This window comes from Oncorhynchus mykiss, chromosome 9 (assembly GCF_057628025.1).
Source record: "Oncorhynchus mykiss isolate SJ-2025 chromosome 9, ASM5762802v1, whole genome shotgun sequence".
Taxonomy (NCBI): domain Eukaryota; kingdom Metazoa; phylum Chordata; class Actinopteri; order Salmoniformes; family Salmonidae; genus Oncorhynchus; species Oncorhynchus mykiss.
The window spans coordinates 68,929,742-68,944,339 of record NC_143030.1 but is presented as its reverse complement, the minus strand read 5'-3'; the positions used below and the strand labels follow the sequence as shown (position 1 = coordinate 68,944,339).

General features: G+C 42.4%; 1 protein-coding gene across 2 annotated transcripts in view; it reads left to right on the top strand.

The window, feature by feature from the left end:
• The window catches only part of LOC110532632 (cAMP-dependent protein kinase inhibitor gamma), a 29,407-nt gene that overhangs the window by 12,667 nt on the left and 2,142 nt on the right, over positions 1-14,598 (top strand). The window contains exon 1 of one of the 2 annotated variants that reach the window (XM_021616701.3): positions 9,223-9,467. The exons of the other annotated variant lie outside the window; for it this stretch is intronic. The gene's annotated coding sequence lies outside the window, so the exon portion shown is untranslated. Of the gene's footprint in view, positions 1-9,222; positions 9,468-14,598 lie in introns of those variants that run through there. 2 annotated transcript variants of the gene reach the window in all.

Genomic DNA, 14,598 nt, shown 5'->3' with positions numbered 1-14,598 from the left:
TTACCCCCGGTGATGCGTAGTGCAGACCTCACTACCCTCTGGAGAGCCTTACGGTTGTGGGCGGAGCAGTTGCCGTACCAGGCGGTGATACAGCCCGACAGGATGCTCTCGATTGTGCATCTGTAGAAGTTTGTGAGTGCTTTTGGTGACAAGCCGAATTTCTTCAGCCTCCTGAGGTTGAAGAGGCGCTGCTGCGCCTTCTTCACGATGCTGTCTGTGTGGGTGGACCAATTCAGTTTGTCTGTGATGTGTACGCCGAGGAACTGTAGGCCGTCTCGTCGTTGTTGGTAATCAAGCCTACCACTGTTGTGTCGTCCGCAAACTTGATGATTGAGTTGGAGGCGTGCGTGGCCACGCAGTCGTGGGTGAACAGGGAGTACAGGAGAGGGCTCAGAACGCATCCTTGTGGGGCCCCAGTGTTGAGGATCAGCGGGGTGGAAATGTTGTTGCCTACCGTCACCACCTGGGGGCGGTCCGTCAGGAAGTCCAGTACCCAGTTGCACAGGGCGGGGTCGAGACCCAGGGTCTCGAGCTTGGAGGGCACTATGGTGTTAAATGCCGAGCTGTAGTCGATGAACAGCATTCTCACATAGGTATTCCTCTTGTCCAGATGGGTTAGGGCAATGTGCAGTGTGGTTTAGATTGCATCGTCTGTGGACCTATTTGGGCGGTAAGCAAATTGGAGTGGGTCTAGGGTGTCAGGTAGGGTGGAGGTGATATGGTCCTTGACTAGTCTCTCAAAGCACTTCATGATGACGGAAGTGAGTGCTACGGGGCGGTAGTCGTTTAGCTCAGTTACCTTAGCTTTCTTGGGAACAGGAACAATGGTGGCCCTCTTGAAGCATGTGGGAACAACAGACTGGGATAGGGATTGATTGAATATGTCCGTAAACACACCAACCAGCTGGTCTGCGCATGCTCTGAGGGCGCGGCTGGGGATGCCGTCTGGGCCTGCAGCCTTGTGAGGGTTGACACGTTTAAATGTTTTCCTCACGTCGGCTGCAGTGAAGGAGAGTCTGCATGTTTTAGTTGCGGGCCGTGTCAGTGGCACTGTATTGTTCTCAAAGCGGGCAAAAAAGTTATTTAGTCTGCCTGGGAGCAAGACATCCTGGTCCGTGACTGGGCTGGTTTTCTTTTTGTAATCCGTGATTGACTGTAGACCCTGCCACATACCTCTTGTGTCTGAGCCGTTGAATTGAGATTCTACTTTGTCTCTATACTGACTAGCTTGTTTGATTGCCTTGCGGAGGGATTAGTTACACTGTTTGTATTCGGTCATGTTTCCGGTTACCTTGCCCTGATTAAAAGCAGTGGTTCGGGCTTTCAGTTTCATTCCAATGCTGCCATCAATCCACGGTTTCTGGTTTGGGAATGTTTTAATCGTTGCTATGGGAACAACATCTTCAACGCACGTTCTAATGAACTCGCTCACCGAATCAGCGTATTCGTCAATGTTGTTGTCTGACGCAATACGAAACATATCCCAGTCCACGTGATGGAAGCAGTCTTGGAGTGTGGAATCAGATTGGTCGGACCAGCGTTGAACAGACCTCAGCGCGGGAGCTTCTTGTTTTAGTTTCTGTCTGAGGGTGACATGTACAGTGGGGCAAAAAAGTATTTAGTCAGCCACCAATTGTGCAAGTTCTCCCACTTAAAAATATGAGATGCCTGTAATTTTCATCATAGGTACACTTCAACTATGACAGACAAAATGAGAAAAAAAATCCAGAAAATCACATTGTAGGAATTTTAATGAATTTATTTGCAAATTATGGTGGAAAATAAGTATTTGGTCAATAACAAAATTTTATCTCAATACTTTGTTATATACCCTTTGTTGGCAATGACAGAGGTCAAATGTTTTCTGTAAGTCTTCACAAGGTTTTCACACACTGTTGCTGGTATTTTGGCCCATTCCTCCATGCAGATCTCCTCTAGAGCAGTGATGTTTTGGGGCTGTTGCTGGGCAACACGGACTTTCAACTCCCTCCAAAGATTTTCTATGGGGTTGAGATCGGGAGACTGGCTAGGCCACTACAGGACCTTGAAATGCTTCTTACGAAGCCACTACTTCGTTGCCTGGGCGGTGTGTTTGGGATCATTGTCATGCTGAAAGCCACGTTTCATCTTCAATGCCCTTGCTGATGGAAGGAGGTTTTCACTCACGATACATGGCCCCATTCATTCTTTCCTTTACACGGATCAGTCGTCCTGGTCCCTTTGCAGAAAAACAGCCCCAAAGCATGATGTTTCCACCCCCATGCTTCACAGTATGTATGGTGTTCTTTGGATGCAACTCAGCATTCTTTGTCCTCCAAACACGACGAGTTGAGTTTTTACCAAAAAGTTATATTTTGGTTTCATCTGACCATATGACATTCTCCCAATCTTCTTCTGGATCATCCAAATGCTCTCTAGCAAACTTCAGATGGGCCTGGACATGTACTGGCTTAAGCAGGGGGACATGTCTGGCACTGCAGGATTTGAGTCCCTGGTGGCGTAGTGTGGAGATTATCACTGGTCTTGTATGTCTTCATTTCCTAATAATTGCTCCCACAGTTGATTTCTTCAAACCGAGCTGCTTACCTATTGCAGATTCAGTCTTCCCAGCCTGGTGCAGGTCTACAATTTTGTTTCTGGTGTCCTTTGACAGCTCTTTGGTCTTGGCCATAGTGGAGTTTGGAGTGTGACTGTTTGAGGTTGTGGACAGGTGTCTTTTATACTGATAACAAGTTCAAACAGGTGCCATTAATACAGGTAATGAGTGGAGGACAGAGGAGCCTCATTTGGTCTGTCATAGTTGAAGTGTACCTATGATGAAAATTACAGGCCTCTCATCTTTTTAAGTGGGAGAACTTGCACAATTGGTGGCTGACTAAATACTTTTTTTGCCCCACTGTATATATTGCCCCTGTTTTGGAACAGGTGCATAATAGTGGTCCATTCTAAATCCGCTGCGTCCCTGACGTTTTTATCTTCACTTGTAGCCTGTGAGAAAGTCCCGATCAAGGGACGGAGAGACATGTGAGTGAAAGGTGCTTCGGAGCACACAGCCAGGAGAAGGGAATTATAATTATTATTATCAGCCCAAGGGCACAGCGGCCCCCGGCCGCAAAAGGCATGTTTGTTTTTAGGGGGCATTAGACACCCAAAGGGGATGCCGCCGCGAAATTCGAGGCATTATCAAGTGTTTGTCAAATTGTGATTGAGAGACTGATGACGTGTGTACAGCCTGCACAAAAAACAAAGCAGAGCTCCTGCCTTTCATGTGACTTTTCAAATCATCATTAGTCGCATCATGCAGCCTTACAATGTATTAAAATCATAACATATAGCCCAATGTTTATCACAACTAAAGTTACATTATAACTCAAAATTAAGAGCATAGGGGATCTTAATTCATGGTTAACCGCTCAACACAGAATAGCCGCATGTGCGCACTCCCTCAAATCGTTTTTTATATCGCTATGTTCAATTGTATTCTTCATACTATAAAATAATGCTATGGAATTCGAAGCAAATCTTGTCTACTAAATTAATTAGTGTAGCCCACAGCCATATGGCATAGCCAGATCAGGGCCTAAAATAAGGACAATTCAGTGTATGCTATTCTGTTTTTCTGAAATAGACTACATTTTCTTCATATCATGTTTCTTTAGACCTGTCAAAATAAATAATGGATTTATTGTGATGGTGTAGGCTTTATTACATGGATTTATTAGACTTTTTAAAATGTAGATGTTCTTAAGGTTTGCATCAGTGGCTTGTTGGCTATGAATGGACGCTAGGAGATGCTAAATGTGTTGATGTTAATTAACGGTCAATTACCGTGACACAGGCAGTTATTTTCTTGACAATCACCGGCTGACAAAATGTGATGACAGTCACAGCCCTAGCCACAATCACAATAAACATGCATTATCTCCTCCCTTCCCTGTTTATGCTTAGTAGATGTGAGCAATGGTGGTCCCGTTCCAGTCTGTTCAGTCTCTCACATCCTTTTTTTAGATTTTAGCTCTGATCGTACACACAAGGAAAATACCATAAAGAAGTGGACCTGATAACCCACCTGCTTCCTGTCCTGTTAAGGTCCTATGTTGTTAAAGGCCCAGTGCAGTTCAACATTTTCCTGTGTTTTATATACAGTACATTCAGAAAGTATTCACACCCCTAAACTTTTTCCACACTACAGCCTGAATTTATTAAATTGAGATTGTGCCAATGGCCTACACACAATATCCCATCACGTAAAAGTGTAATTATGTTTGCACATATTTTTTTACAAATAAATGAACAGGTGAAATGTCTTGAGGCAATAAGTATTCCATCCCTTTGTTATAGCAAGCCTAAACAAGTTCAGGAGTAAAAATTAGCATACCAAGTCACTAAGTTAAATGTGTGTGCAATAATAGTGTTTAACATGATTTTTGATTGACTATCTCATCTCTGTACCTCACACATACAATTATCTGTAAGGTCCCTCAGTCGAGCAGTGAATTTCAAAACACAGATTCAACCACAAAGACCAGGGAGGTTTTTCAATACCTTGCAAAGAAGGGCACCTATTGGAAGATGGGTATAAAAAAAGCAGACGTTGAATATCCCTTGGAGCATGGTGAAGTTATTAATTACACTTTGGATGGTGTATCAATACACCCAGTCACCACAAATATACAGGCGTTCTTCCTAACTCCGTTGCCGGAGAGGAAGGAAACCGCTCAGGGATTTCACCATGAGGCCAATGGTGACTTTAAACCAGTTAGAGTTAAAGTGATAGGATAAAACTGAGGATGGAACAGCAACATTGTAGTTACTCCACAATACTAACCTAAATGATGGAATGAAAAGAAGGAAGCCTGTACAGAATAAAAATATTCCAAAACTTGCATCCTGTCTGCAATAAGGCACTAAAGTAAAACTGCAAATAATGGGGCAAAGAAATGAACTTTTTGTCCTGAATAGTTATGTTTGGATAAAATACAACAAAGCACCGAGACCCACTCTTCATATTTTCAAGCTTGGAATTGGCTGCATCATCTTTTGGGTATGCTCGTCATCGGCCAGGACTAAGGAGTTTTTTGGAGGAGATAAAAATAAACAGAGTATAGCTAAGCACAGGTGACATCCTAGAGGAAACCTGGTTCAGCCTGCTTTCCAACAGACACTGGGAGACAAATTCACCTTTCAACAGGACAATAACCTAAAATACAAGGCCAAATATACAGTGGAGTTGCTTACCAAGATGACATTGAACTGTAAAAATTATGATAATTAGGAGTAAGAGCTGTTTGAGAATACCACCTGAAATGTCAGGCTGTTCTGGTGGGAGGGAATGTTGGAATGCCTGGTGACATTACCAGGTGGTAAATATGTTAATAGACCAATAAGAAAGAGTTCCAAACCTTCTTTTTGACTTTTTTTAATAATAATTTGATCTTTAATAATAATTTGATCTTGAGATAAAAAACAGCTGCATTGGACCTTTTTTATAATTTTTTTTTTAAATAGGGGAGCAGAAATAGACTTGAGCTAATATTGATGAGGTCCTGTCACCATAACCACCATGACCCTTGTCTCCCTCTCTCCCCATGGTAGTGAACAGATATGAAGAGACCAGCATGGACCCTGCTCAGACAAAGCATTATCTGCATGATAAACCCATATTCATAACTTAGCCTTTTACTTTAAAGTATACAAAATAGGATATTAGTAAATGTTTTGAGTATACATGTCATACTGAACATTAATCTTGAACATTTTCAACATGGTTAGGTAGGCCTTATAACATTCCATTGTGCTGATCAGTGTTTGTTTAGACTGCTAAGAAAGATGCATCACATCTTAAATAAATAAATAAAAATGGCACATTGTACCTTCTGTCTTCTGTCTAAATAATTTCAAGTACTGCTTAGGTAGTTTTTTTTTGCGGTATCTGTACTTTTATATGTTAGACAAATTTTACTTCTACATTCCTAAAGAAAATAATGTACTTTTTACTCCATACATTTTCCCTGACACTGAAAAGTACTCATTACATTTTGAATGCTTAGCAGGACAGGAAAATTGTCAAATTTACACACTTATCAAGAGAACATCCCTGGTCGTCCCTACTGCCTCTGATCTGGCGGATTTGCCAAACACACAGACAGCATGAGTTATATGTATATTTCAGCAATTACATTTACTTTTGATACTTAAGTATATTCAAAACCAAATAATTTTAGACTTAAGTAGTATTTTACTGGGCGACTAGTACTAGTGTCATTTTCTATTAAGTTATCTTTACTTTTACTCAAATATGACAGTTGGGTACTTTTCCACTACTGCGCCCCAGTGCGTTCCTGGTTGCGTCTGAAATGGCACCCTATTTCGGATCTAGTGCACTACTTTTAACCAGAGCCCAATGTGTATAAGCAATAGAGTACCATTTCAGATTCCCGTGTCTCACCTTATGGGTGTCTTGGCTCATTAGCCTTGTTTTCCTCTAAACTCATTCTGCACCAGGAGAGAGAAGAACGTCTGGGTTTCATGGATTACTTTCCCACAGTCTCTGGAAAATAACATACCATTTTTATCCTGATTCAACTTTATCACAATAGTAAAACAATTATGATTTAGCAGCATGGGAAAAGGGCAAAATCCAAAATGTGTGTGTATTATGAAGATGAGTGCTTTGGACTGTTTACAGCAGCAGTTATCTTCTAAAGCTGTTAACACCTGCTGCTGATGCCACCTCAGCTGTGATGTGTGGAGTCCTACACACACACACACACACACACACACTGGGGAATCCCCTTACTGTTTAGGCTGGGTTGGGCATGTTTCTACAGTACATTCATTGTCATGTGTCTGGCTGACAGGGTGGGGTCATCTACACACATCTCTAATGCATTCTGGACAAGAGAAGAGAGTAGAAGGGAATGATTCATTTTAGTTCATTTACAGCGCTACTTCCACCCATGGACACCATCTGCTGCTTTGCCCTCAAGTGTGTGTGTGTGTATGAGAGAGATGCTTTGCCTTAGTGTGAAGCCACTATACTCTATTGTGGCCATGTGGTGTGGTTCCATTGAAGACACCATGGACCATACATTGTCATTTAAACCTGGTCCACAGGGAGTTGATATTGACCCAGCTTTAGGCAGTCTGTAAGACTGAACTATGCCAAGAAGAGAACAGACCGCCTACTGTACAGGATGTATTTTACCTGTATTGTGACATGATTTATTCTTGTTTATGATAACTTTGCCATCTGGTTTTGGGCGTCAAGTAGGGTTCTGCTTTGCCTTGACGAACCTGTGAAGCAAGATAAATATTGAACTGTCTGTTCTTTCCACATTACGTTTCAGGTAAAAAAGAAAATGAACGTTGTGCTCCTTTAAATAAATAAAAAGATCCTTGGCCTACTATGGTTTTAGAATATTTTTAAAACAACGTGAGTGGATGTGATGTCAGGGCTGAACTTGATGTGTTACAGTAGCCTAGATTATGTAGGTTTTTATTCAGTTGGCCTGGGAGCAGCAAGTTATTCAGTGAAGCAGTGAGTTATTCAGGGAGCAGTAAGTTACTTGAATAGGCACCTTGAGAACATGTGGAAGTTATGAAGGACTTTCTGAGATGTGGTGAGTTGTCATGGGAGGGACGATGGGTGAAGCCTCTGATGTCATCCTCCAACCGAAGGTCCTAAAGCAGAAGGGTTGTGTACAGTAGGATCATTTCCAACGGAACTTGTCAATGACGGGTGCAAAATGTTCTTGCTACAGCCTGCGCTACTAAACACTTTCACTGATACTCCATTACTGCTCTGCTCACGCCACCACTCACTTCCAACACACAATGATTCAAATTATCGTTCAAGAAATGCAAATTAAATATTGAGTTGTTTTTGACAGTTGTGAAGTGTTGGCTCTGCTTCCTGTCAAGATTATCCTGCATCTAAGGCTTGTTTTGATTTAACAGTAACTTTTTAAAGTAGCTTTACACATCAAGCTAGCTCGTTTATCTATTGTTTTTATTCATCAGTTCATTGTCACTTTTATGCTAATAGTTGCTTTTGTTTTATGCAGGCTTTGGTCATACCTTTACCTCTCCTTGAGCTGTTAGAAATATACAACAACTGGATGGGATTGGTGATGGGGAACAACACTTAGACACACTTTATTTTATATGTATCTGCCTTTCAACATGTTTCTACAGCATCAAGAGGGGGAAAATGGATTGTATCAAATAGTGTATTATCCCTTACTGATGGTCTGTACTCTGTAGCTATGGGAACAATTTGGCTGAGATTTACATAGTGAGCAATGAGGGCAGCTGCAGTTGTAAAGTGCTGAAAAGCCCTAGTGACACGTTTAAATAAAACTTGGCAAAGATGTCAGAGCCTCAGCCTCCCTCCTCTCCTTCAGTCAGTCAGGGGAATTCCTTACTTGACAAACGCAAACTGCTGGAAGTTCTCTCTCCAGGCAAGCTTTCTGTCTCACAACTTGTACTACTCACTATCAGGGGAAATGAAGTCTTCACACCTAGGTCCAGCGGCCTCGTATGAATATTAAAGTCCATAAAATTGTATTTGTCACGTGCCGAATACAACTGGTGTCGACCTTACAGTGAAATGCTTATTTACAAGCCCTTAATCAACATTGCAGTTTTTTTTTTTTATATTCTGTTTAGTGTTCATTCTATTACCGATTTGGTAACAGAATGAAGCATTTTAATCACTTAAATCATAAATCAAATTGTTATCAGTAAACACACTAATTGATAGGTCTGCCTTGTTACTTCTGTGAACTTTGATTATCCTTCGTCTTTAGGAGATTATTTTAAAATATGTGGGTTTTTGGTAACCGAATGACAAGACACTAGGCAATATTTCTTAAACTTTGATTTTTTTCCAAGGCCCCTTTTCCATCTGTTTGACCAGAAATCAAAGCCTTTGTTTATTCCACATTTTTGGGATGGAAAATGGTTGAAAAATGTATGTGCCTTAATTTCTCAAAAATATACTCTAGACTTAGCATCCATGAACTTGCTCATGGGGAGTTTTACATAGAAAGGCCCATATACTGAGCTGGGGCACATACTCACCACCAGTGTTCAATAGACAAGGTTTTATTTATTTATGTATGAAAGAAACGGAAGAACCGTGTAGGACAACAATACTAATCTGGCCGTCTGGAGGAAATACAACTCCCCAGTGTTGTGGAGTGGGCTGGTAGTCAATGTAGTCAATGCAGGCAGCAGCTGCTGAAGGCATGAGAACGGACAGCACCCAGACACTCCCAGTGATTCATTGACACCCAGGGTTAGAAGAGGGAAGGAGTGGAGGGAGGCACTGTGCCATGGCTGAGACACACTTGGCTTTCTTTCCCAGAGAGAGCCTCAATGGACGGCTGCCTGCTTTACACAGTCTTCTGGGTTCTGTAAAACTGGAGTTTGTGTAGCTACACTCTTCACTGCTGATTATTTTGGTAAGCTGGAGAACTACCATATTTCTTTCTGAACATGTGCCATATGGTTTGATATTTTTTTTTTAGAAAGGTTGTTTGGCTGGACAGGAATGTTAGGACAGTTGAGTGTCCCATTTCTACTCCGCTGGTTGCTCATGGTTTCCTGTTTTATTTTGCATCCCTATTTCAGAAAATACATTTTATTCTGCTATTAAAATTATCCTTCCAAAATGGGCTGCTGTTTTGATCATTCTTATTGTCTCACTAACATGGTTAGCCTATAATAATGACATCTTAATGCCTTTTACTATAGCTTAAATATATCGAACAGATCCACAAAGCAACCAGGCAGGAGAGATAATCTTGAGTGACTATTCTTGCTACTATAAGAGACAGTTGGATTCAGTCATGTGTAGCCTAGCTTTCCCCTCTGTCAATAAATGCAGTGAAATTAGTTGACAGTTTCCAAATTGGGCAGGATACAGCCTTAATGGGTTTAGAAGACAGTGAGGTGGAGTTTCTTTGTGCAGGTTATTACAGATAATGTGAGCTTATTACACAGTGATTTAAAAGACTGGTGGAATTGGACCAGCCTCTCTCCCTAATGGATCAGTGAAAGCACTGCTGAGTCATATTCATTTTATTCCCAGGCTGATCACAGGCTTTTGTTGATGATGATGTTGGTGTGTGTGTTGCGGTCCTATTACATTATCTTATATAAACTCAGCAAAAAAAGACAGGACCTCTCACTTTCAACTGCTTTTATTTTCAGCAAACTTAACATGTGTAGATATTTGTATGAACATAACAAGATTCAACAACTGAGACATAAACTGAACAAGTTCCACAGACCTGTGACTAACAGAAATGGAATAATGTGTCCCTGAACAAAGGGGGGGTCAAAATCAAAAGTAACTGGTGTGGCCATCAGCTGCATTAAGTACTGCAGTGAATCTCCTCCTCATGGACTGCACCAGATCTGCCAGTTCTTGCTGTGAGATGTTACTCCACTCTTCCACCAAGGCACCTGCAAGTTCCCGGACATTTCTGGGGGGAATGGCCCTCGCCCTCCGATCCAACAGGTCCCAGACGTGCTCAATGGGAATGAGATCCGGGCTCTTCATTGGCCATGGCAGAACACTGACATTCCTGTCTTGCAGGAAATCACGCACAGAACGAGCAGTATGGCTGGTGGCCTTGTCATGCTGGAGGGTCATGTCAGGATGAGCCTGCAGGAAGGGTACCACATGAGGGAGGAGGATGTCTTCCCCATAATTGCCTGCAATGACAACAAGCTCAGTCCGATGATGCTGTGACACACCGCCCCAGAACATGACGGACCCTCCACCTTCAAATCAATCCTGCTCCAGAGTACAGGCCTCGGTGTAACGCTCATTCCTTTGACGATAAACACAAATCTGACCTTCACCCCTGGTGAGACAAAACCGTGACTCGTCAGTGAAGCGCACTTTTTGCCAGCCCTGTCTGGTCCAGCGACGGTGGGTTTGTGCCCATAGGCAACGTTGTTGTCGGTGATGTCTGGTGAGGATCTGCCTTACAACAGGCCTACAAGCCCTAAGTCCAACCTCTCTCAGCCTATTGCCGGCAGTCTGAGCACTGATGGAAGGATTGTGCGTTCCTGGTGTAACTCTGGCAGTTGTTTTTGCCTTCCTGTACCTGTCCCGCAGGTGTGATGTTTGGATGTACTGATCCTGTGCAGTTGTTGTTACACGTGGTCTGCCACTGCGAGGACGATCAGCTGTCCGTCCTGTCTCGCTGTAGCGCCGTCTTAGGCGTCTCACAGTTCGGACATTGCAATTTATTGCCCTGGCCACATCTGCAGTCCTCATGCCTCCTTGCAGCATGTCTAAGGCACGTTCACACAGATGAGCAGGGACCCTGGGTGTTTTTCAGTCAGTAGAAAGGCCTCCTTTTAGTGTCCTAAGTTTTCATAACTGTGACCTTAATTGCCGACCGTCTGTAAGCTGTTAGTGTCTTAACGACCGTTCCACAGGTGCATGCTCATTAATTGTTTATGGTTCATTGAACAAACATGGGAAACAGTGTTTAAACCCTTTACAATGAAGATCTGTGAAGTTATTTGGATTTTTGCAAATTATCTTTGAAAGACAGGGTTCTGAAAAAGGGCTATTTTCTTTTTTTTCAGAGTTTAGATGTTTTGTCACCTACACCTTATAAGTGTGGTTTTACAGGGTCAGCCATAGTTGTACAGCACCCCTGGAGCAAATTAGGGTTAAGTGCCTTGCTCATGGGGCACATAGGGGGAAAAAATTACCTTGTCGGTTCGGCTGTTCGAAACTGTAACCGTTCAGTTACTGACCCAACGCTCTAACCGCTAGGCTACCGATGTTCATATACTGTAAACAAATCCCTTTATCCAATCTGTGAGCCCCCCCCCCCCTCCACACTATCACACATTACAATAGTGATATATTCTTTATGGAGCCAATGAAAGCCCACCCTCTTTCTGAGAATCACCGCTTGTTCAGAGATTCATAGGACATTGTAAATGCACATTAGTGTCTAGAGGCGCTAAACTAACAGGCTACTTATTGTAGTGTAGCGATTTCCTGTAGAGGATTAAGGAGGAGTTTGTCTGGGCTGAAAGCACACCTGTGACATTCCTTTGGTAGTGTTTAGAAGCTGCAGCTGGGTCCAGTTTCCTCTCCTGCTCTGCCCTTTTCAGGACCTTTCAGGAGCCTCCTTTATGAAGCGGTCTGTTGGCTAATATATTGAGTTACCATTGACTTTTAAACTGTAACTTATGGGTAAACAAACTTCAACCATAGACCATAGGCAAGTGGTGAACTGAGGGTAAACCTGGTTGCAGTTAGGGCTGAGTGATACGGCCTAAAAGTCATATCTAAAAAAAAATGTTTCCCCTCTAAATAAGCTTTGTTGTACAATTTTAAAGGTCAAATACACTGCATTTTAAAACTGTCAGCAATACTGTCATACCTAGGCTGAATCTACACTCAGGTCAAAAGTTTTAGAACACCTACTCATTCAATGGTTTTTCTTTATTTAGACTATTTTCTACATTGTAGAATAATAGTGAAGACAACACTATGAAATAACACACATGGAATCATGCAGTAACCATAAAAGTCTTAAACGAATCAAAATATATTTTATATTTGAGATTCTTCAAATATCCACCATTTGGCTTAGCACACTCTTGGCATTCTCTCAACCAGCTTCATGAGGTAGTCACCTGCAATGAATTTCAATTAACAGGTTTGCCTTGTTAATTTGTGGAATTTCTTTCCTTAATTCGTTTGAGCCAATCAGTTGTTTAACCTTTTATTTAACTAGGCAAGTCAGTTAAGAACAAATTCTTATTTATGACGGCCTACCCCTACCAAACCCGAATGACGCTGGACCATCATTCAAGAAACAGAGCTGCATTAGGTAGTTTGTAATGTTGGTCTAAAGAACATTAAAACAGGATTTCTGTCTGCAGAGAAAATAGAGGAGTGGATGTTTCTCTCTTTTTCTAATGTAAAGCTGTGCATTAGCTTAATGGCATACAGTGGTGCAAGTTATGGTGCTATAAGGGCAATTCCACTTGAGTGACATTTCCCGGTGTGCTGTCCTCTCGTGGAGGGGAGAACGGACCTAGCTCCTCAGACCACGGCCATTTGACTGGTACACCTAATTGACTTGAATGGGAATGGCCATTCTAGTAATTCTATGGGACTATCTGCACATTTCTGCTCATTGCTCATTCTAAAGCAGCCCTGGTTTGGCACAGCTGCCCTGCTTTACTCTGACCCTGGGTACTTCTCATTTGGCACGGTAGATAATATTCTGTACAGAGGAAGCCATTCCTCTGAGTGATACTGAAGGAATGTGATGTGAGTGAAAGTATTTGGGAAACACCCGACCCTGGGTTATTGTGTCAATGCATGAGAGAGAAGGCCTAGCTTTGGCTGCCAACTTTCTTTCTCCATTCTTTGTGGTTCAGGGCTTTGTCCAAGTTGCCTATCTGTGCGGACATGTGACCTTGACTAGCAGATTATGTAGCACAAGCACTTCGCTACACCTGCAATAACATCTGCTAAGTATGTTTACTGTATGTGACCAATATAATTTGATTTGGTTATGCTCCTAGTTGTTGTTCAGATGTTTAATCAAGTCTTTGTAATGCTGTTGGCCATGCCATGTTGAGGCTTTGGGGCCAGCTATGCCTGATTCTTAATGACGGTTGGAGGGGGAGGGAAGTGTTTGATTGTTAGAGTAGGATATGTCCACTTGTCCAGCTGCCTATAATTGTCTGACAGATTCGTAGCCTGGCATACAAATGATTTTGCTACGTGTTACTGTTTCAAACAATAGTTCAGTGCCGTGTTTGGCCTGGTTTAAACGGCTACCAGATTGTCTTCCTCATCTCTTTTCCAGAGGAAGGCCCTACTTCTAAAAGGAACAGATTGTCTCTTATTTTTGGAGCAGATTTTTTTTCCTCCACCCCCCTGTTCTCCTGAAACCATGAGCTAGCTGTATAGTATTGTAGTCCCTGGCAAGATCCATGACCCAATTTACTGTGGGCTGAGAAGAGGAAGACTGAGCAAGGAGGAATGAGTAGCTAATGTGAGCTGAGAAGAGGAAGATCGAGCAGGGAGGAATGAGTAGCTAATGTAAGCTGAGAAGAGGAAGGAATGAGTAGCTAATGTAAGCTGAGAAGAGGAAGACTGAGCAGGGAGGAATGAGTAGCTAATGTGAGCTGAGAAGAGGAAGGAATGAGTAGCTAATGTAAGCGGAGAAGAGGAAGGAATGAGTAGCTAATGTAAGCTGAGAAGAGGAAGGAATGAGTAGCTAATGTAAGCGGAGAAGAGGAAGGAATGAGTAGCTAATGTAAGCGGAGAAGAGGAAGGAATGAGTAGCTAATGTAAGCGGAGAAGAGGAAGGAATGAGTAGCTAATGTAAGCGGAGAAGAGGAAGGAATGAGTAGCTAATGTAAGCGGAGAAGAGGAAGGAATGAGTAGCTAATGTGAGCTGAGAAGAGGAATACCCAGCAGGGAGGAATGAGTAGCTAATGTGAGCTGAGAAGAGGAAGGAATGAGTAGCTAATGTGAGCTGAGAAGAGGAAGGAATGAGTAGCTAATGTAAGCGGAGAAGAGGAAGGAATGAG